Source organism: Herpailurus yagouaroundi, unplaced genomic scaffold, assembly GCF_014898765.1.
Source record: "Herpailurus yagouaroundi ecotype Mexico unplaced genomic scaffold, PumYag 100, whole genome shotgun sequence".
NCBI lineage: Eukaryota > Metazoa > Chordata > Mammalia > Carnivora > Felidae > Herpailurus > Herpailurus yagouaroundi.
This window is the reverse complement of record NW_024412391.1, coordinates 43,685,537-43,704,465: the sequence shown is the minus strand read 5'-3', so window position 1 is coordinate 43,704,465 and position 18,929 is coordinate 43,685,537. Positions and strand designations below refer to the sequence as shown.

Here is an 18,929-nt window from a genome sequence, read left to right as displayed (position 1 = left end):
ACTTCAAGAGGAGCTTTACTGACCACTGAATGTCACAGACACACTGCTGGCGTACAGAATTTAGAGCTGAGACAGATGTTAGAGCCAAGTGTGTATACTGATCGACTTTTACATCCCAGACATAGTACACCTCAATTCTTTTAACAAGCCTGACAGGTAGCTATTGTTGTCTCAATTTTTAAAATAAGGGGAGGGGCGCTTGGGTGGCTCCGTTAGTTAACCATCTGATTCTTGCTTTCAACTCAGGTCATGATCCCAGGGTCGTGGGATCGAGCCCCATGTTGGGCTCTGTGCTGAGCATGGAGCCTGCTTAAGATTCTCTCTCTCTTTCTCCCGCTGCTTGTGCCTCTGCTTGTCCCTCCCCTGCTTGTGCATGCTCCCTTTCTCTCAAATAAATAAACAAACAAATAAATAAGGGGAGAATTTTCAGTTTAAGCAATTTGGACAATGTCACAAACCTAGTAAAGAACTAGATGTCTTCATCAAGAGCCAGGAGGAAAACAGTATCTCGTGATACAGCCTAAGCTTCCAACAACAGTCATAAAACCTTTTCTACCTTCTTCCCCAGAGAAAACTGCTTAATACCTTAGTGTCGTAGAATACATTCATAATAAATACGGTATCTATAATAATTTTTTACAAAAATTGAATCATATTGCATATATTGTTTTATAACCCCCTCTTCCTAACAAAACACTGTAAAAGTTTTTCATGTCAAGTGTTTATCATTTTGGTTCTCATCATGTAATTGAATCCCTAATTATTAATTCCCTCCTCTTGGGCATCAGGTTTTTCCAAGTTGCCATTACTTTAAATCAGTGGTTCTTAAACTTTTGGGTCTTAAATATTATTGAGGACCCCAAAGGTTTTGCTTATGTGGATTATATCTGTCAGTATTTACTGTATTAGAAAACGTAGGAATTTTTAAAATATTTCTTAATCAAAAATAATAAACCACTACATGTTAACATACTTTTATGAAAAAATAACAAGCATTTCCAAAGCAAAAGAATATTTACCAAAAAGAGTATCTTTGTCTTACAAGTTTGGAGATCTTTTTAATTCTGGCTTAACAGAAAACAGCTGGATTTTCATAGCAGCTTGAATGCAGCAGCAGATCTATGTTGTTTTGGCTGAAGTATATAAAGTAAAAGCTGGCTTCATATGGAGATGAATGGAGGAGTATTTCCATAATGTTTTCAGATAATTTGGGATAGCTTTGACATTAAACCAAAGCTCGACATGTGGTGGTTTATTAAAGACAAGTGCAGTGGGCAATCTCAAATGGTTATCAATGAACTTTTTTTTAGTCTGTTACATCTAAATCTGTCTATTTTGCACTTTGAGTGCATCTTTTATTCAAGCATAATTCTGTGACATAGTCCAATGGTCTTTTGGCACATAGTGGTTCAGTGAGTTACACAGATCTTCCAGACTCCTAATTTGTAATATTAGGAATTCACATTCTTTAACAGCACAACAAATCTCATCATAAGTCTTTACCATTAGGAAGCCATCAGGCTTAAAGCATCAGATGCAAGCTCTCAAAAATTCTCATTTTTGCTTAAAACGTCCAATTTTATCATTGGCAACCAATACTCTCGGCTGCTTCCCTTGAAGTAAGAGGCTCACTTTGTTCTTTTTGTATAAAATGCCTTGTCAGTTATTCTTTTCAAATAAAAACGGAGTTCCACAAAAAAGTGATGCTTCCACTGGCAAGTCGATCACAAAGTACTTTCTCAAGACAACCACAGTACCTACTGCAGCAGAAGTGTTTGGTGCATACTCTACTTTCCATTTCTTATGAGACAAGTAAAAAAAACACGTGTATGCCAAAGTCAAAGGCCCAGATTTAATAAAATTAGTACATTTTATGGCTTCATCAAGGACATTCTTAAGTGCAACTACATGCGTGTGACGGTGAAGAATACGCTGACACTGTCTTGATTAGTGCTAAGGGCCTGTAGTTTTACCCAGCATCCCATTTGTCCTGTGCGTAATGTTAGTATGTTGACCTCACGGCCCCCCTGGAGGTCCACGAGAACACAGGAGAAACACAGAACACATGGAGAACCAGTGTTCTCAACAATGCTAAAAGGACATTCACAGTGCTACCTCCTGATACACAATCTTAACCTGGGGGATGAAGTCTTAGAAGCAGAATTATTAGAGGAGTTATTTTTTTATATATATATAGTATATGTTTTTAAGTTTTGATGCACACAGCCGAACTGTTCTCTGCATTGGCTGAAATAATTTATATCCCCAATAGCAGTCTATGCAGCTATATATTTCCCCTACCTTTGCTAAAAACAGACTTCTGTACCTTTGCCAATTTGAAAGTTAAAAATGGTAACTCTTCTGGACTGTTCTTGCTGCCATGAAGTCCAAGTTGCTCCAGTGTGCACTATTGTGTTTCACCAGAATTTGGTTGTACTAAAAGTGAGCTTGGAGCTTGTAACAGCAAGTTTCTCGCTTAATTGGAAAATGCTTCTAAGTAGTGTTTTCCTGCCCTTAAAAACAGTTGTCCAGTTATGTGATTTTTTAGAGTAGGAATGTTATCAGATGGCAAAATTCTCATTTTAAGAATACAGATGTAAACTTTTTAATAGCAATCACAAAGCTGGCCTCCCTCCCATGTTTATTCCAATCTGGGAAGACGGGGTGGTTACAGAATTCCTCCACATAAATTCAGTCCACCTGACCACAGGAGAGACGGTAACCTGGACACATTGACTTCATACCAGTTCACTTATTTTCTTTGCAGTTTATTCTTTAAACAAGTCGGTTTTTTTCCTGTGAGCAATAAATCTGAGATAAATTATTAAGTGATGACCCATGTTTCCCAAAAAACAAACACGCCCTTGTTGCAAATATGCCAAGACCCGGGGAAAACATGAAAAGCAATCTTCTTTTCCATCTCAACTGACGGATAACATGGGCTCTCGGGAAGGTGGCCAACTTGGTTTCGAGGTTTAAGAATCCAACATGATCCAGAATGACTGCAGTCTAGAGCAAACGTGTAAAAACAGGCCCACCGGCTCTCAAAAGGAGCGGGATCACTCTGGGAGGTGTTAGCTTTGTGGATGTCACGGTGGGTGACCACCCCTACTTCCCCGGGGCAGATTTCTCCAGCTTAACAACCCTCGCTGGTGACTCGTGACATTCTCCTGCCGGTCCCCGCAGGTCCAGTACCCTGACAGGCCATTATGAAAAGGCTCTCTAACAGGGCCACTGGCTGTCAGAAGCCACCAGCTGGCCTGCCACAGCCCTGCAGTCGCCAGGGTCCAGCTGCCAGTCTGGGCGGTGCTGTCCATGCTGACGAACGTGCCACCCAGCTGCTGCGTGGTCACGTCCATCTGGAGCTCTCTAGCTAGACAAATCTCTATGCCTGTCAGATCTCTTCAGCAAGCCTTGTTATGCAAATTCAATTACTCAAGTGTGCCCTATTACCGCTGGCTAACTGCTCCTAGAACCAATCTCACACTGACAGTCAGTTCACATTTTTTGCTCACCAAAAAGTACCTCATTTATTCTTGCTTTGCTATTCCCTTGTATCATTAAGCTGAACAGCCAAAGTCCACAGCATTCTAACCTCTCTGCAGTGGGCTACTGTTTTCCACAAAGAGCGCAGAGGAAAATTAATTGCAAAGGAAAACCTTCCAATCAGACATGAGGTGGTGGTAAAGCTGCAGCCTCCCCACGCTTGACAGAGATGGTTTCACTAGCAGAAAGAGGAAATTTAAATCTTAATGACTGAAAGGAAAATCTGGTATTACAAGTTATACTGGACCAAAAAAAAAAAAAAATCCTTAGGAGAAAAGTGCTGTAGTAGTACTTTTACTAATACCCACTTTTAAATAAAAAGGAAAGAACTGACAAGAAATTTCAGGTAAAGTTCATGTTGGTGGCGCACTGCCTTGCCTACGTTCCCCACTCCCTTCCGCCCTCCCCAGCCATGCACTCCCCACATACACTCCCTCCAGGCATTTCTCCACCCTTTTTTCCAGGTACCCTCTTCACCTCCACCCTACAATTGGATTTCTTTCTCTTTCAATAATTCATCTTAACCAATGAGTAATTTGGAGATTGTCTGGATAGGAGTATTCAAAGGCTTTTAACTATTTCTAAATGCAGCTTAGGAGGAAAAGAGTCTAAGTAAATGTTTGCTTATGAATCATGCAATGATACAAATACCAACACAAATTTAGCTAAAACAGGTATTACAGAGTGGCAGAATGATATGTGGACCCCAGTCCCCAAGGAATGTTTCTAGCACAGGAATGTTTAGAATCTTTACTGTGAAAATAACAATTCATCGTTGACTGCAAAAGTGAAAGAATGAAGACAGCTGGCCAGGCAAAAGCCAAATTTGAACATATTTCAGGTTTAAAGTCTATAAGACAAGGGAAGGAGGATTACTGGTTTTTTGGTTTCCTTCATTTTCTAACTAAACCTGGAAAGAAATAAGGAAAGGAGGTCCAAGATAAATACAAGGCAAAGAATTTTGTTATTTATTAATACATAATACATAATATTTTTAATATCAGTGCATACAGTATCTTTGTATCTATATATAGTATTTTAGATACCTATGGTAAAATATATAGTATATTCAAACATATCACAAAATCATCTTGTTACCTGATAATTTACTAGTTCATATTTCTTTCATTTTGCTTCTAGAAATTACTAACATTTCCTCAATTACATCCAAGGAATCAACACTCTAAAAGCATAAGGTGTTATATTCTCTAATTACTTTTACTTTTTTACCCTGATCTTGATCAACTGAGAAAAAGTGTAGTGCCTATATGCTTACCCTTATACCCCTAAAATCAAATTTTTTTAAAAACTGCTTCTCAAATGCTTCACTTGTAATGATTTTAAAAACCAAGTATCTTTTAATTTTGGGGAGATGAAGGTTTAACTATAATTTACACAAGTTAAAATTGAAATAGAAAGTAAATTATTCCACTCAAGTATGTAAAAGTATAAATATACTATGTATACAAATCAGGAACCATTCATATTTGTAAGAAAAAATAGCTATCTCACAGTAAGACATTTTTTTAACGTGGGAATGACAATATTAGGAAATGAGGTAAGATTGAAAACGTGTTTTTAGCTAATGAAATATTTTCATCAGCATGGCATATTTCTATATACTTCTATTTCTAAATTCAAATTAACAAAAAAAGAGTAAGTGAAGTATACTTCTGTTACATTTAGAATCACTAAGATGCTTATATTTTAATTAGGAGAAACTGAAGATTTATTTTAATTGTTTAATTTTTATGGTGGTGATAGAGCTCAAAACACACTCTCCCAAAATATGGCACCTTGACATATGACGAAATCGGAGAACCCGCAGATGCAGGGAGAACTCTCTGGCCTTCCCCCTTCTCCCCTGAGGTAGGTTATAAGACCCTCATGTGAGAGGTACCCTCCCTATACCTAGAGAAACGGAACATCCTTATCTCCAAAGACAGAGGGACTCTGAGAGGAATCCCAATGAACAGGCCTTGTGAAGTTTCCCCCAGTTTACTACCCTCACGTGATACCGTTTGTCCTATCATGTTTTTCCACTTCCCACTTTTTGCCAAACGTGGTCTAAAAACAGCTTTAACCATGCAGGGGGAGGGGGGGTTGTCTTCCTTATGAAGTCTCCCTATTATATAAAACTCGTATTAAATAAACTTGTACGCTTTTCTCTTGTTAATCTGTCCTTTGTCAGTCTCCTTTACAGGGCCCCAGCCCCAGGAGAGCGGAAGGAAAAAAAAATTTTTTTTCTCCCCTACAGTGAATAAAATAAAACCTTTCTCCCAAATCTTTTTATATAAAGTAGAAAATCAGTAACTAGGACTCATCCTTAAACTACTCTGCTAGATTCTCAAATTCTTGTCAACTGAGAAATTCATTTTTTTCTCCTTCATAATTCCAACAGTGATCTAAATAATAAGAGTAATTAACACTATTGAAACCATACTATGGATCAGACAGATACCTTTCTCTAAAGGCAATCCTACGAAGTAGGTCTTATTTATAATGTCCATTTTACAGATGAAGAATCTGAGGAACTGAAATGTTAAATAACTTGCTCAAGGTCATATGGACAGTTTGCAGCAGGGAAACTAACTTGAACTCCTCTGCCTCCGTTTTATTACAGAAACTAAGAGAAAACTAGAAATCAACCAGTTGGTGTAAGACCATCACCAGATTATAAATGTAGTCTTGGGAAATATGCCTCTGAATACAAATTAAACTGAGGACAGTTATGACAGCGGCTTTCTCGATGGCAGGGATTCTATGGTTCATTTCTGGAAATGAGTGAACTTGCCCACTTCTATACATGTAGTCAGCAACGTAAACTTGAGTCCTGACTCCAAATCCCATGATCCTTTCGCATCACACCGCACTGCCTCATGTCAAAGCTCTAAAAGTCCTGTTTTGCGAATCAAAGTGCTGATTTGGGTTTCCGATTATATTCTGATTACCAGAACATTCTGGTAAAGTCAACCCTGAAGGTGGGGTTTTGGTGAGAAATAGAAATCCCATTATTTGATTTTCACAAAAAGGAAAGGCCTTAAAAATGGCGTTACAGTAAGGAATGTGCTCACTCGGGAGATTCAATGGTCGTCTTTTTACAGATCAGTAAGAGTTTTCATCTTATAGGTTACTTCATTTAAGCCTCAAAATAGTCAACACAGATAGACTCGGTATTAATATTCTAACCATCTTTAGCTACACCTAGAAAAGTCAAGGCTCAGAGAAGTTAAATAATTTACCCTAAGCCACACAACAGGTAGTGGAAACAATGAACTCAAATCTGTCTTTAGATTCCTACTATAAAGTGCTCTTCTGACTATACCCAATTTGCTTTCATTCTGTAATTACTTTGCTGCCCCATTAGTTAATCAGGACTTCCTTCCTATGTAAATGTGCCCACTTTACAAAGCACCAAATACCGTTTGCCAGATTCTAAATCATCTGGATAGTTTCCTCTTGGTTCTTTCAGAAGCATAAAGCACAAACGCACAGGTTCCCCACGGAACAAAGTCAGCCCAAAACAAGCACAGCACTTCACAGATTTGAAAAGGAACATCTGCTATCACTGAGCCACCACCCACCTGATCCCTTTAGAGCTCCACACCCACACCTCAGCTGTTTAGTTCTGAAGGTTATCTGTGAATTCCTTCAGAGTCCTAGGTAAGGATCTCACGTAATTCTGTACACCAGAGCGATCACTTTCTTCAAAGGCTGGTTGTAATATTAGCACCTGGAATTAGAACAGCACTTTCTTACCACAGTTAAAACACACTACCAGGAAGGGCCAAGTGAAATTATATTTCCAGCCTTTCGGTGAGGCAGCCTGGTGGTTTCAGTCCTTGATCATCTCCCTCAAGGAACAGAGAAATGGTTAACGGAAGGAGAAAATAGCTCAGGGAAAATGCTATTACTGCAAGAGAGCCGAATTAGTTTTTCTTTTCAGGGGACTAAAATGATAACACCATCGCATTTTGGTACCAAATGGTCTCACTGAAGTCTTCTATTTTCAATTTTAAGCTTAGCTTTCAGCTTTTCTAATCAGAGACACTATATAAATTCTACTGAGTACAAATCACAATTATCATTTGAACACTTCTTGAATCTCAGGTCTCTCCCTGGAAGTAAATTATAAGTTTGGTGAGGACCGGGCCCTGTCAACTCATTTCTATGTCACTGAGCTGCCTGCAAGTTCTGGCTGCCTCCGTGAGCAACACAGGTGCTTTCATCATTTACTTTTATTACCTGCAAGTATTTGCATAAGACACAATGGAAGGCGTTTACAAAGATGGCATTTTTCTAAAAAAGTACAACTAAATCTGCCTTCTTGAAACAGTCTAACAATTTGCTTGTTAGCCTAGGAAGAGAGACATTACCTTTTTAACATGCAGTTAGGGGCTTCCAAATACTCAACATATTACTCCCTTAATTTCTCATACGATCCTTTTCTACCCGCTGCCCCCAATCCATGTAAATGCTTTTGTGAACACAGTGATTCTGGAAGAAACTTCCCGTGTCTCGCCAATCTGGCCCATCTCATTCTTGCCACTTCCCCCTCCCCTTACAACCAGAAATGTCAAAATTCAGAAGGATCAAACTGCCACAGTTAAGCAAAAACATCATGTGACTGCATGCTTCTGTGTCCTTGCACATGCTGTATTCCTGCGGCCTGAAAACAGGCCTCCTTTTCTCCCCTTAGCAAATTTCTATTTATCTTTTAAAATGTAATTTAGACCTCATCTATTCCAAAACGTCAATCATGAGATGTCCCTAACTAGATCAATAACTTCATTTTGAATGTTGTGTATGTTACATTTAATACAATGCGTTGTTTTATGAATATGCCTCTGCCTCGTCTAATACATTATGATGACCTTGAGGGCCCATTCATATCTTTCCCAACACCCAGCAGAGTATAGGACATACACAGGAACTGCTCAATAAATGCTTGCTGGATGAAGGGACATGGAAGAATAAAGAACAGAAATATGATGAAAAGGGAGTGGATTTTTAGTAAGGAAACAAAAAGAGAAAAGATGGGGGACGCCTGGGTGGCTTGGTGGGTTAAGCGTCTGACTTTGGCTCAGGTCATGATCTCACGGTCCGGGAGTTCGAGCCCCACGTCGGGCTCTGTGCTGACAGCTCAGAGCCTGGAGCCTGTTCCAGATTCTGTGTCTCCCTCTCTCTCTGCTCCTCCCCTGTTCATGCTCTGTCTCTCTCTGTCTCAAAAATGAATAAACGTTAAAAAAAAAAAAATTAAAAAAAAAAAAAGAAAAGATGGGAAGAAATGGAGGATAGGAGTAAAAACAATAAAGCAAACTATTGGCACCAACTTGTATATTTTTTATCCCAAAAGCTGCACCTCTACCTGGCTCCATCCAAGCTAGGAGTTACTCTTAGTGTAGTGAATTTCATAGGCTGACCTTGTAATGCCTAAATCTAAAGTACTTGGAGGAAAACAACCGAATACACAATCATATTACCACTTTTCCCGAAGCCAGGACTCTAGCTCAAGCTACCATCCTCCTGTGCCTGGCCTATCGTAACAGACTCCCAATTAGTCTCCCAGCTTTTACTCTCTTTTAGAAAATCCAAATCTGATTATGTTGCCTCCCTGCTTAACGTGTTCAAGGTTTCCCAGTGTTGTTAGTGTAAAGAACAAAATGAGTAGCAAGACTCAAGGCCAGCCCAACTCTTGAGCAGCAACAACACCACGCTTTCCTGCAAATGTGCCACCCTCTGTTTGGAATATTCTCCTGTGCCTAATTCATTCCCTCTTGAAGGCCACAAATCAATGGTTACTTTGTCCAACAAGACCTTCCTGACCCCCAAGAGAATCTCCCTATCTATATACTCTTTAGCCCAATGTATCCCCACTGTATCACAGTAACAAAAATACTGTACAGTTTTTCATGATAAAATCAGTATCTGTCTCCCCTCAACTAGATTATAAATTCCATTAGGGCAGGGACCGTGCCTGTGCTGACTGTTCACTTTCCAGTGCCAAGGTAGTGTCTACCCATACTAGAAACATAGTAAATATCTGTTGAGGAAATGAATAATGAAAACACACATGAAGTAAAAATCATGGCATACTTCCTTAACATATTTTTTTAAATCTCCCTCAAACCAAATGCTACCATTGTGTTTATGATCAAAGCTATAAAAGCATTCTTATTAATATCGGGAACATGACAAGCATTATTATCACTACTATTATTCAACATTGTTCTGGAAGTATCAACCAATGTAATTAGTTATGTGAGAAATAAGAGAAATAAAATTTAGAAAACAAGCAAAATTATCATTTTTAGAACTGGAAAATCCAAGAGAACCAACTGAACAACTACTAAAACGTAAGAGAATTCAAAAAGGAATTTGAGTTCAAATTAATATGTTTATTTGCAAACAACAGTTGGAAATATTTTTTAAAAAAGGGAAAAGAGAGGGCTCTGTGTACACCAACAACAATAATAAAGATAAAAAGACTTTGGAATAAACTGCACAAGAAATGTTTAGGATACACATGAAGAAAACTTTAAAATCCTAGTAAGAGACATAAGATACCAGTAATGAATAAATGTTACTCTTAGATTTGCTTGTGTAGATATATCAATTGTCCATAAGTTAATCCATAAACTCAATGCAATCCCAATCAAGATATTAATAGAATGTTTTGGGAGGACCATGATAAAATGACTCTCATGTCTATTTAGAATACACAAGCAAAAATAGTCGGAGAATTCTGAAAAGGAGAAACGACCAATAAAAGACTACCCTCCCAGGTAGGGTAAACAGGAAAAGAAAGCGACACAAAGTAAAAAATGTCCTACTTATGAAAGAATCAACAAGGAGATATAAATATGAGTAGAGAGACCTCAGAATAGGCCCAAATATATGTGGGAGTTGAGTGTATGAAATTAATGGAGTTTCTAAAATTAATGGTGAAAGATGGGTTTTTCAATACATTGATTTATTTTTTTTTATTTAAAAAAAATTTTTTTAACGTTTATTTATTTTTGAGACAGAGAGAGACAGAGCATGAATGGGGAGGGTCAGAGAGAGGGAGACAAAGAATCTGAAACAGGCTCCAGGCTCTGAGCTGTCAGCACAGAGCCCAACGCGGGGCTTGAACTCATGGACCGCGAGATCATGACCTGAGCCAAAGTCGGCCGCTTAACCGACTGAGCCACCCAGGCGCCCCTCAATACATTGATTTAAAAAAGAAAAAATAATCTGAGGGTGCTTAGGTGGCTCAGTTGGTTAAGCTGCCAGCTCTTGGCTTCGGCTCAGGTCATGATCTTGCGGTTTGTGGGATCAAGCTCCACATCGGGCTCTGCACTGACAAGTGCTAAGCCTGCTTGGGATCCTCTCCCTCTCTCTCTGGCCTTTCCCCACTAGCTCTCTCTAACTCTTTCTCCCAAAATAAATAAATATTTTTAAAAAATAGAAAAAAGAAAAAGTAAGCTAGATCTTCACCCCATTCCTTCCACCATAATAAATCCCAAATGAATCAAAAATTTAAATTTTTAAAAATAAAAACATAAAGCAAAAGAAAAATGTGTAAATCTTTTTTTAATCTTACTATCTTGGCGAGGATAAGGCCTTTCGAAACAAGTCATAAAAGTCAGAAGCCCTTATGCTGAAAACTATAGAAAGCTAACAAAAGAAACTGAAGAAGACACAAAAAAAATAGAAAAAGATTCCATGCTCTTGGACAGGAAGAACAAATATTGTTAAAATGTCGAGGGGCGCCTGGGTGGCGCAGTCAGTTAAGCGTCCGACTTCAGCCAGGTCACGATCTCGCGGTCCGTTGAGTTCGAACCCCGCGTCGGGCTCTGGGCTGATGGCTCAGAGCCTGGAGCCTGTTTCCGATTCTGTGTCTCCCTCTCTCTCTGCCCCTCCCCCGTTCATGCTCTGTCTCTCTGTGTCCTGGAAATAAATAAACATTGAAAAAAAAAATTTTTTTTAAAATAAATAAAAAATAAAATAAAATGTCGATACTACCCAAAGCAATCTACATATTCAATGCAATCCCTATCAAAGTAACACCAGCATTCTTCACAGAGCTAGAACAAATAATCCTAAAATTTGTATGGAACCAGAAAAGACCCGAAATAGCCAAAGCAATCTTGAAAAAGAAAACCAAAGCAGGAGGCATCACAATCCCAGACTTCAAGCTATACTACAAAGCTGTAATCATCAAGACAGTATGGTACTGGCACAAGAACAGACACTCAGATCAATGGAACAGAATAGAGAACCCAGAAATGGACCAACAAACGTATGGCCAACTCATCTTTGACAAATCAGGAAAGAATATCCAATGGAATAAAGACAGTCTCTTCAGCAAGTGGTGCTGGAAAACGGGACAGCGACATGCAGAAGAATGAACCTGGACCCCTTTCTTACACCATACACAAAAATAAACTCAAAATGGATGAAAGACCTGAACATAAGACAGGAAGCCATCAAAATCCTCGAGGAGAAAGCAGGCAAAACCTCTTTGATCTTGGCCGCAGCAACTTCTTACTCAACACATCTCCAGAGGCAAGGGAAACAAAAGCAAAAATGAACTACTGGCACCTCATCAAAATAAAAACCTTCTGGGGCGCCTGGGTGGCTCAGTTGGTTGAGCATCCAACTTCGGCTCAGGTCATGATCTCACAGTTTGTGAGTTCGAGCCCCGTGTCGGGCTCTGTGCTGACAGCTCGGAGCCTGGAGCCTGCTTCCGATTCTGTGCCTCCCTCTCTCTCTGCCCCTCCCCTGCTCATGCTCTGTCTCTCTCTCTCTGTCTCAAAAATAAATAAAACGTTAAAAAAAATTTTTTTAATTAAAAAAAATAAAAAGCTTCTGCACAGCGAAGGAAACAATCAGCAAAACTAAAAGGCAACCGACAGAATGGGAGAAGATATTTGCAAATGACATATAAGATAAAGGGTTAGTATCCAAAATCGGTAACACCAACTCAACACCCAAAAAACAAATAATCCAGTGAAGAAATGGGCAAAAGACATGAATAGACACTTCTCCAAGGAAGACAACCCATCATGTGCCAACCGACACATGAAAAAATGCTCCACATCACTCATCATCAGGGAAATACAAACCAAAACCACAATGAGATACCACCTTATACCTGTCAGAATGGCTAACATGAACAACTCAGGCAACGACAGATGTTGGCGAGGATGCGGAGAAAGAGGATCTCTTTTGCACTGTTGGTGGGAATGCAAGCTCGTGTAGCCACTCTGGAAAACAGTATGGAGGTTCCTCAAAAAACTAAAAATAGAACTACCCTACAACCCAGCAATTGCACTACTAGGCATTTACCCACAGGACACAGGTGTGCTGTTTCAAAGGGACCCATGCACCCCCATGTTTATAGCAGCACTATCAACACTAGCCAAAGTATGGACAGAGCCCAAATGTCCATCGATGGATGAATGGATAAAGAAAATATATATACATACATACACACAATGGAGTAATACTCGGCAATCAAAAAGAATGAAATCTTGCCATTTGCAACTACATGGATGGAACTGGAGAGTATTATGCTAAGTGAAATTAGTCAGAGAAAGACAAAAATCATATGACTTAATTCATATGAGGACCATAAGAGACAAAACAGATGAACATAAGGGAAGGAAAACAAAAATAATATAAAAACAGGGAGGGGGACAAAACAGAAGAGACTCATAAATATGGAGAACTGAGGGTTATGTGAGGGGTTTTAGGAGGGGAATGGGCTAAATGGGTAAGGGGCATTAAGGAATCTACTCCTGGAATCATTGTTTCACTATATGCTAACTAATTTGTATATACATTTTAAAAAATTAAAAATAAAATTAAAAACAACGACATGGTAACTCCATAAAAAAGCAAAACAATATAAAAGAAAAGCTCTTAAAAAAAAAAAGTCAGAAACCCTAAAAAGACTGACAAATTCAATGACATAAAAATTCAAGACTTCTGGGGCACCTGGGTGGCTCAGTCGGTTAAGCGTCCGACTTCGGCTCAGGTCATGATCTTGTGGTTCACGAGTTCGAGCCTCGCGTCGGGCTCTGTGCTGACAGCTCGGAGCCTGGAGCCTGCTTCCGATTCTGTGTCTCCCTCTCTCTCTGACCCTCCCCCCATTCATGCTCTGTCTCTCTCTGTCTCAAAAATAAATAAACGTTAAAAAAAAATTTTTTTTTTAAATTCAAGACTTCTGTATTTCAAAAAGTACTATAAACAAAATGAATACAGAAAAAAGAACTGGCTGAATAGATTGTAACATATATATTTCCCTACACATATTTTCATTAAAATATAAACTCCCTAAGAGCAGGAATGTGTATGTGAGTGTTGGGGGGTTACTTCTCTTTGGTGTTTTCCCAGGCTTAGACTAATAGTACATGGTAGATAGTTGATAAATACTTGTTGAATAAATGAATGAGCGTTTGACACTCATACACATCAACTGAAAGCAATCAATGCCTAGCACAGTGCCCAGCACACCTAAGTACTCAACAAATATCTGCTGAATGAATAAATCCAATAAAAACATATTCAAAGGATAAGAAGACACAATCGCTGAAAAAAAAAAAAAAAACAACAACTGGTCAGGAAACATTCTTAAAAAGCTCAAACTCATAATTTGGAATTAAAAAAAAGGAAAGAAAGAAAATCAAAACCACGCTGTACCATTTTTTCACTATCAGACTGGAAGACAGTGTCGACAAGAACATTAATAAATAGCTTCCTATGCTGTTAATAGATTAAACTTTGGTGAAAAAATTGGCAACATCAACCAAAACTTAGGATACACAAGCTTTTAACCCAGTAATTCCATTTCTTAGAATTTCTCTTACTGATAAATTCATACATATACTGTACATGAAAAGATGTATGTTCAAGAATATTCAGGGTAGCCTTTTCACAATAGCAGAAGTCTGTCCACTTAATAGAATGCTTCAGAATAATTAAAAAGCATAAAATAAATCTTTTATATATTATGACACATTAAGCTACATTAAACGAAAAACAAGTTGCAAAAAAAGAATCCCATTTTTGTCTTTTAAAAGTGTGCATACGCAGAATCACATAATGAAATATTTTTAAAATACATGGGGCGCCTGGGTGGCGCAGTCGGTTAAGCGTCCGACTTCAGCCAGGTCACGATCTCGCGGTCCGTGAGTTCAAGCCCCGCGTCGGGCTCTGGGCTGATGGCTCAGAGCCTGGAGCCTGTTTCCGATTCTGTGTCTCCCTCTCTCTCTGCCCCTCCCCCGTTCATGCTCTGTCTCTCTCTGTCCCAAAAATAAATAAACGTTGAAAAAAAAAAATACAAAGATACGGTATTTGACTAGAATACAGAAAAGTTTTAGGAAGAAATGGGAGATCAGAGTATTCATTTCATGAAAAAATTCTCAAGGGAAAAACAAGCAAAGAACATGAAAACAAAAGCAGGAGGAATACAAGTATACAGAGGAAGATTTTTTTAAATAGAGAGAAGTGTGACAAGAAAAGCTGATGGCCCTGGGAACCCATATTAATTAATATTAATCCATATTAATGCATATCCTTTCCTCCAAAAAGGATGCTGAGATAGTTTATGACACAAACACGTGGACTGTAAGCACTAAGTGGAAGGAAAGCGGGTCCTTCACACTCACCATGTATCCCAGTGTCTGGCAGACAGTAAGGACTAAATAAATACACGATAAGTGAAAGCTACGAGTGAGAATGGAAACCATACAGTAGGAGGGAAGGCTGGGAAGATGATGATTATTACTGGGTGCCAAAATCTACCTTTGATTTCCTAGCGACCTCAGTAAAAGGAAAAACTTGATACTGCAAGCCAATAATCTTCCAACAGGTACACATGCTACTAACCCCCCACTTGGGAAGCGTTGCCAGAATAAACCAGATTCATTCGCATCCTCTACCTCAGGTGTTGTAACCACAAAGACCTGAGTGCGCTTCAGACACCACTGAGACTACCCAGTATTCCAAATATGGTTCACCACTTTTCCTCAACACTAGTGAAAAGAAGGGGCTCAAGACTGTGGACACTCCTACTATCCTTCACTATGTTGCTTCTATAAAAGCAAAGCTAGGGGCGCCTGGGTGGCACAGTCGGTTAAGCGTCCGACTTCAGCCAGGTCACGATCTCGCGGTCCATGAGTTCGAGCCCCGCGTCAGGCTCTGGGCTGATGGCTCAGAGCCTGGAGCCTGTTTTCGATTCTGTGTCTCCCTCTCTCTCTGCCCCTCCCCCATTCATGCTCTGTCTCTCTCTGTCCCAAAAATAAAAATAAACGTTGAAAAAAAAAATTAAAAAAAAAAAAAAGCAAAGCTAGAACATGAAAGATAAAGGAGTTAGAAAAGGAAGTTTCAGATACAAAAACGAGTCAACTTTTAATTCCCTAAGTTAACACTTCATTAATGCAAATAACTGAAATCAAGGATGATAATTATCTACAAATCACCCCACAGATTCAGTTCAGGTTACAACTTTATACCCAGATTGCATCCAGTTGATCTAGAATGAGAATCCCTCAAGAAAGGAAAAAAAAAAAAGTCTTCAAAAGCCAGGTAGTCAGGTTAGGATTTCCTATGTTTTTAGAGACAAGTTTATTTGTCAAAAGGATTGGAGCAAGCATTTGTTTCAATACAATATCTAAGTGGTGGCTAATACCTCTCAACTCCGGTGTGGATAAACCACAGATCTGCATAAAAGCTATTAGAAGTAGATATCATAAAAGTTATACTAGTCAAATTAATCAGAATTAAACTAAAAAAAAGTATGGCCAAAGAGAGACACGCCTCTTAGAATATTAGAAATATGCACAAAGAAGTCTCTTTAGCAATAAAACTAAGGACACCATATCCCTTGAATAATCTTTCTGGAAACACAAGAGAACTGTATAACCTCTTTGCTTCCATTCTTATTTTGCAAACTAGGAACAATTCTTCATCATGCAGACATCTTTCCCTGCACAATCTGAGGGGAAAGCCTTGATAATTTCTGCCATTTATATTATTTCAGACAAAACTGATCATTTCTCATTTTTACTCCTAAACCTTTTTAAAAGAAGAGGAAAAAATCACAAGCATCAATGAAAAGTACATGTTATTATTGCTGATCTGTTGATGGGCTTGTTGCCCTCCAACAGTCTGAGTACTATGATTCCATTTTCTTCAGGAAACTGAAACAAAACAAAACAAAACAAAAAAAAAAAACAGTAATCTTTCCAGATCAAACTTCCACCAAGCAGTTTTAGTACAACATTTATCATACCTAGCAAAACCACCAGAGGACAACTCCATCTGCTACAACAAAACAGAGAAAGATAAAGGTCTCCAAACACTTAATAGCACTTTCCAAAAAAAGGGCCATAAACCTAACACCACTGAAAGAGAAATGCAATCTGCACTTTGCAGACCTAGACAGGAATTGCTTCAATACTATCTTTTTCCCTCTTCCTTGCCATAAAAACTACCCACCCCTAGTTGTGATGTACAGATCTACATCCCAAGACTCTTAGGAGATTAAGAACCCACAGTGCCAACAAAGACAGGAAACGAGGACTTCTTTCCCACACAGGCTTTATCGCCATTTCATTTCAATAATTCTGTATTGGGTGAACACTGAAAAGTAAAGCAAAGAGTATGCCCACCCAGAAACACAATCAAGAAAAAGTAAGTACAACTCAAACTAGACATACAACAACACAATCACCCCTGTCAAACCAAGATCAGATACAGAACACCTTAACAGAATATGAGAGTGATCCCGTTCATTCATTTTAAATCATCACTGGGAAAGATTAAGGAGCCCATCGTAAAGCAAACACAATATCAAAGACATGAGTTCACATCTGAGTAGATGACCTTAGGAGTCCATCAAAGCTGTGGTTTGGGGTCCAGGAAAAAAAGTTTACTAAGTGCCTTGAGTCCAATTTTTTTTTTTCCTTGAGTCCAATTTAAAGAAGGGTTGAAAGGAAGGAATTTCAGTAGGAAACACAGAAAACAAACAAACAAACAAACAAACAAAACACAGAAGCAATTAGATAAATTTTTCATCCTAAACTTCATTTTGAATCCTTTACATTTACTTTTTTTTAGTTTTTAAAATTATGACTAAAATGCAGCAGGGAAAAGTAAAATAATGCAAATAAAAATTAAGTATCAATGACTCAAAAACTGGGGGGTGGATTCAGAAAGGTTTTTTTCTCCCTTCAAAAAAAATGTTTGCATGAAAAACAAAAGATTTGCCCGAAAAATTGTAAGTAGAGATCTGTTGGTCCTCTCTTTGTGCATACTGTGGTATCATATAAAAAATTCAAGAACATTTAATATCAGACATAAGTAAAAGGTAAGTCTATCAACCTTCATTTTTGTTAACGATTGGAAAAAAATTCAACTTAAGTTACTATGGGATGTGAAGGAAAATACCAGAAAAATAACCTCCTATTTCTTACATGCTAACATTTTGTCCGGCAGGGTAGAGAAGTGCCAGGTGAAGATTCACGCCCACACAGATGCACGTCTATGATTCTCAATGGAAAATAAGTAGGAAATACTAAATGGTTAGAGCGTGAAACCACAAACAGCTCATTTCCACAGCACCTTCTCCCAAAACTCATTCCCCAGTTGTGAACCTCATATCCACAGGACACATACTGCAAATTAAAATAAAAACCAGCAACTCCTTACTTGGGAATTTATTTCGAGTTGATTTTGGGGTTCAACTGTTTTGTAAATATACTTCATAAGGATGTTCAGCATGGACATCAAAATTAGCATTCTAAAGCGCTTTCTTTCCCCATTTTTTTAAACTTTACATCCACATATAATTGAGAGTACTTATAAATTCTCTAGTTCTCTCCCTTAAACAACAAAAACAAAATGGGTATTTTTCTTTGGGGGTCCTTATTTTTCTTCACCCTCATTACTACAGTTTCCCCATTATCATCGGAAGAACACAAGAACACTGCTGTATGCTCACATTAGCATGCTTCCTGAAATATCACAGTTCATCCTTTTAAAAATTACAACCTCAATCTTCAAAAACCACATCACCATTTAAAACTGATACACAGATAAAGAGCAAGAATTGCTCTTTTTTTTTTTTTTCTGATGAAGAATCTCATTATCATTGGCCACTTTGGTTAGAAAGATAACATCACTGAGGTTAAGCAAAACTAAATTTGAACTTCATCCTGTCATAATCAGATGACCCACAACCAAAAGCAGGAAAAAAGGAAAACCACACAAAAATACATTTGGCTAAACTCCAGTTTTCATCACTATCCAGTTGGATGATTTGCTGACCAGTAATAATCCTTACTCTCTTGGAACTTTACCCCAGTAAGGGCCAGAGTCAGAATAGCGCTTTT

At 38.5% G+C, this 18,929-nt stretch overlaps 1 protein-coding gene across 1 annotated transcript in view; it reads right to left on the bottom strand.

The window, feature by feature from the left end:
* The window catches only part of HIBADH (3-hydroxyisobutyrate dehydrogenase), a 111,560-nt gene that overhangs the window by 50,835 nt on the left and 41,796 nt on the right, over positions 1 to 18,929 (bottom strand). The gene's annotated exons all lie outside the window — the stretch shown is intronic.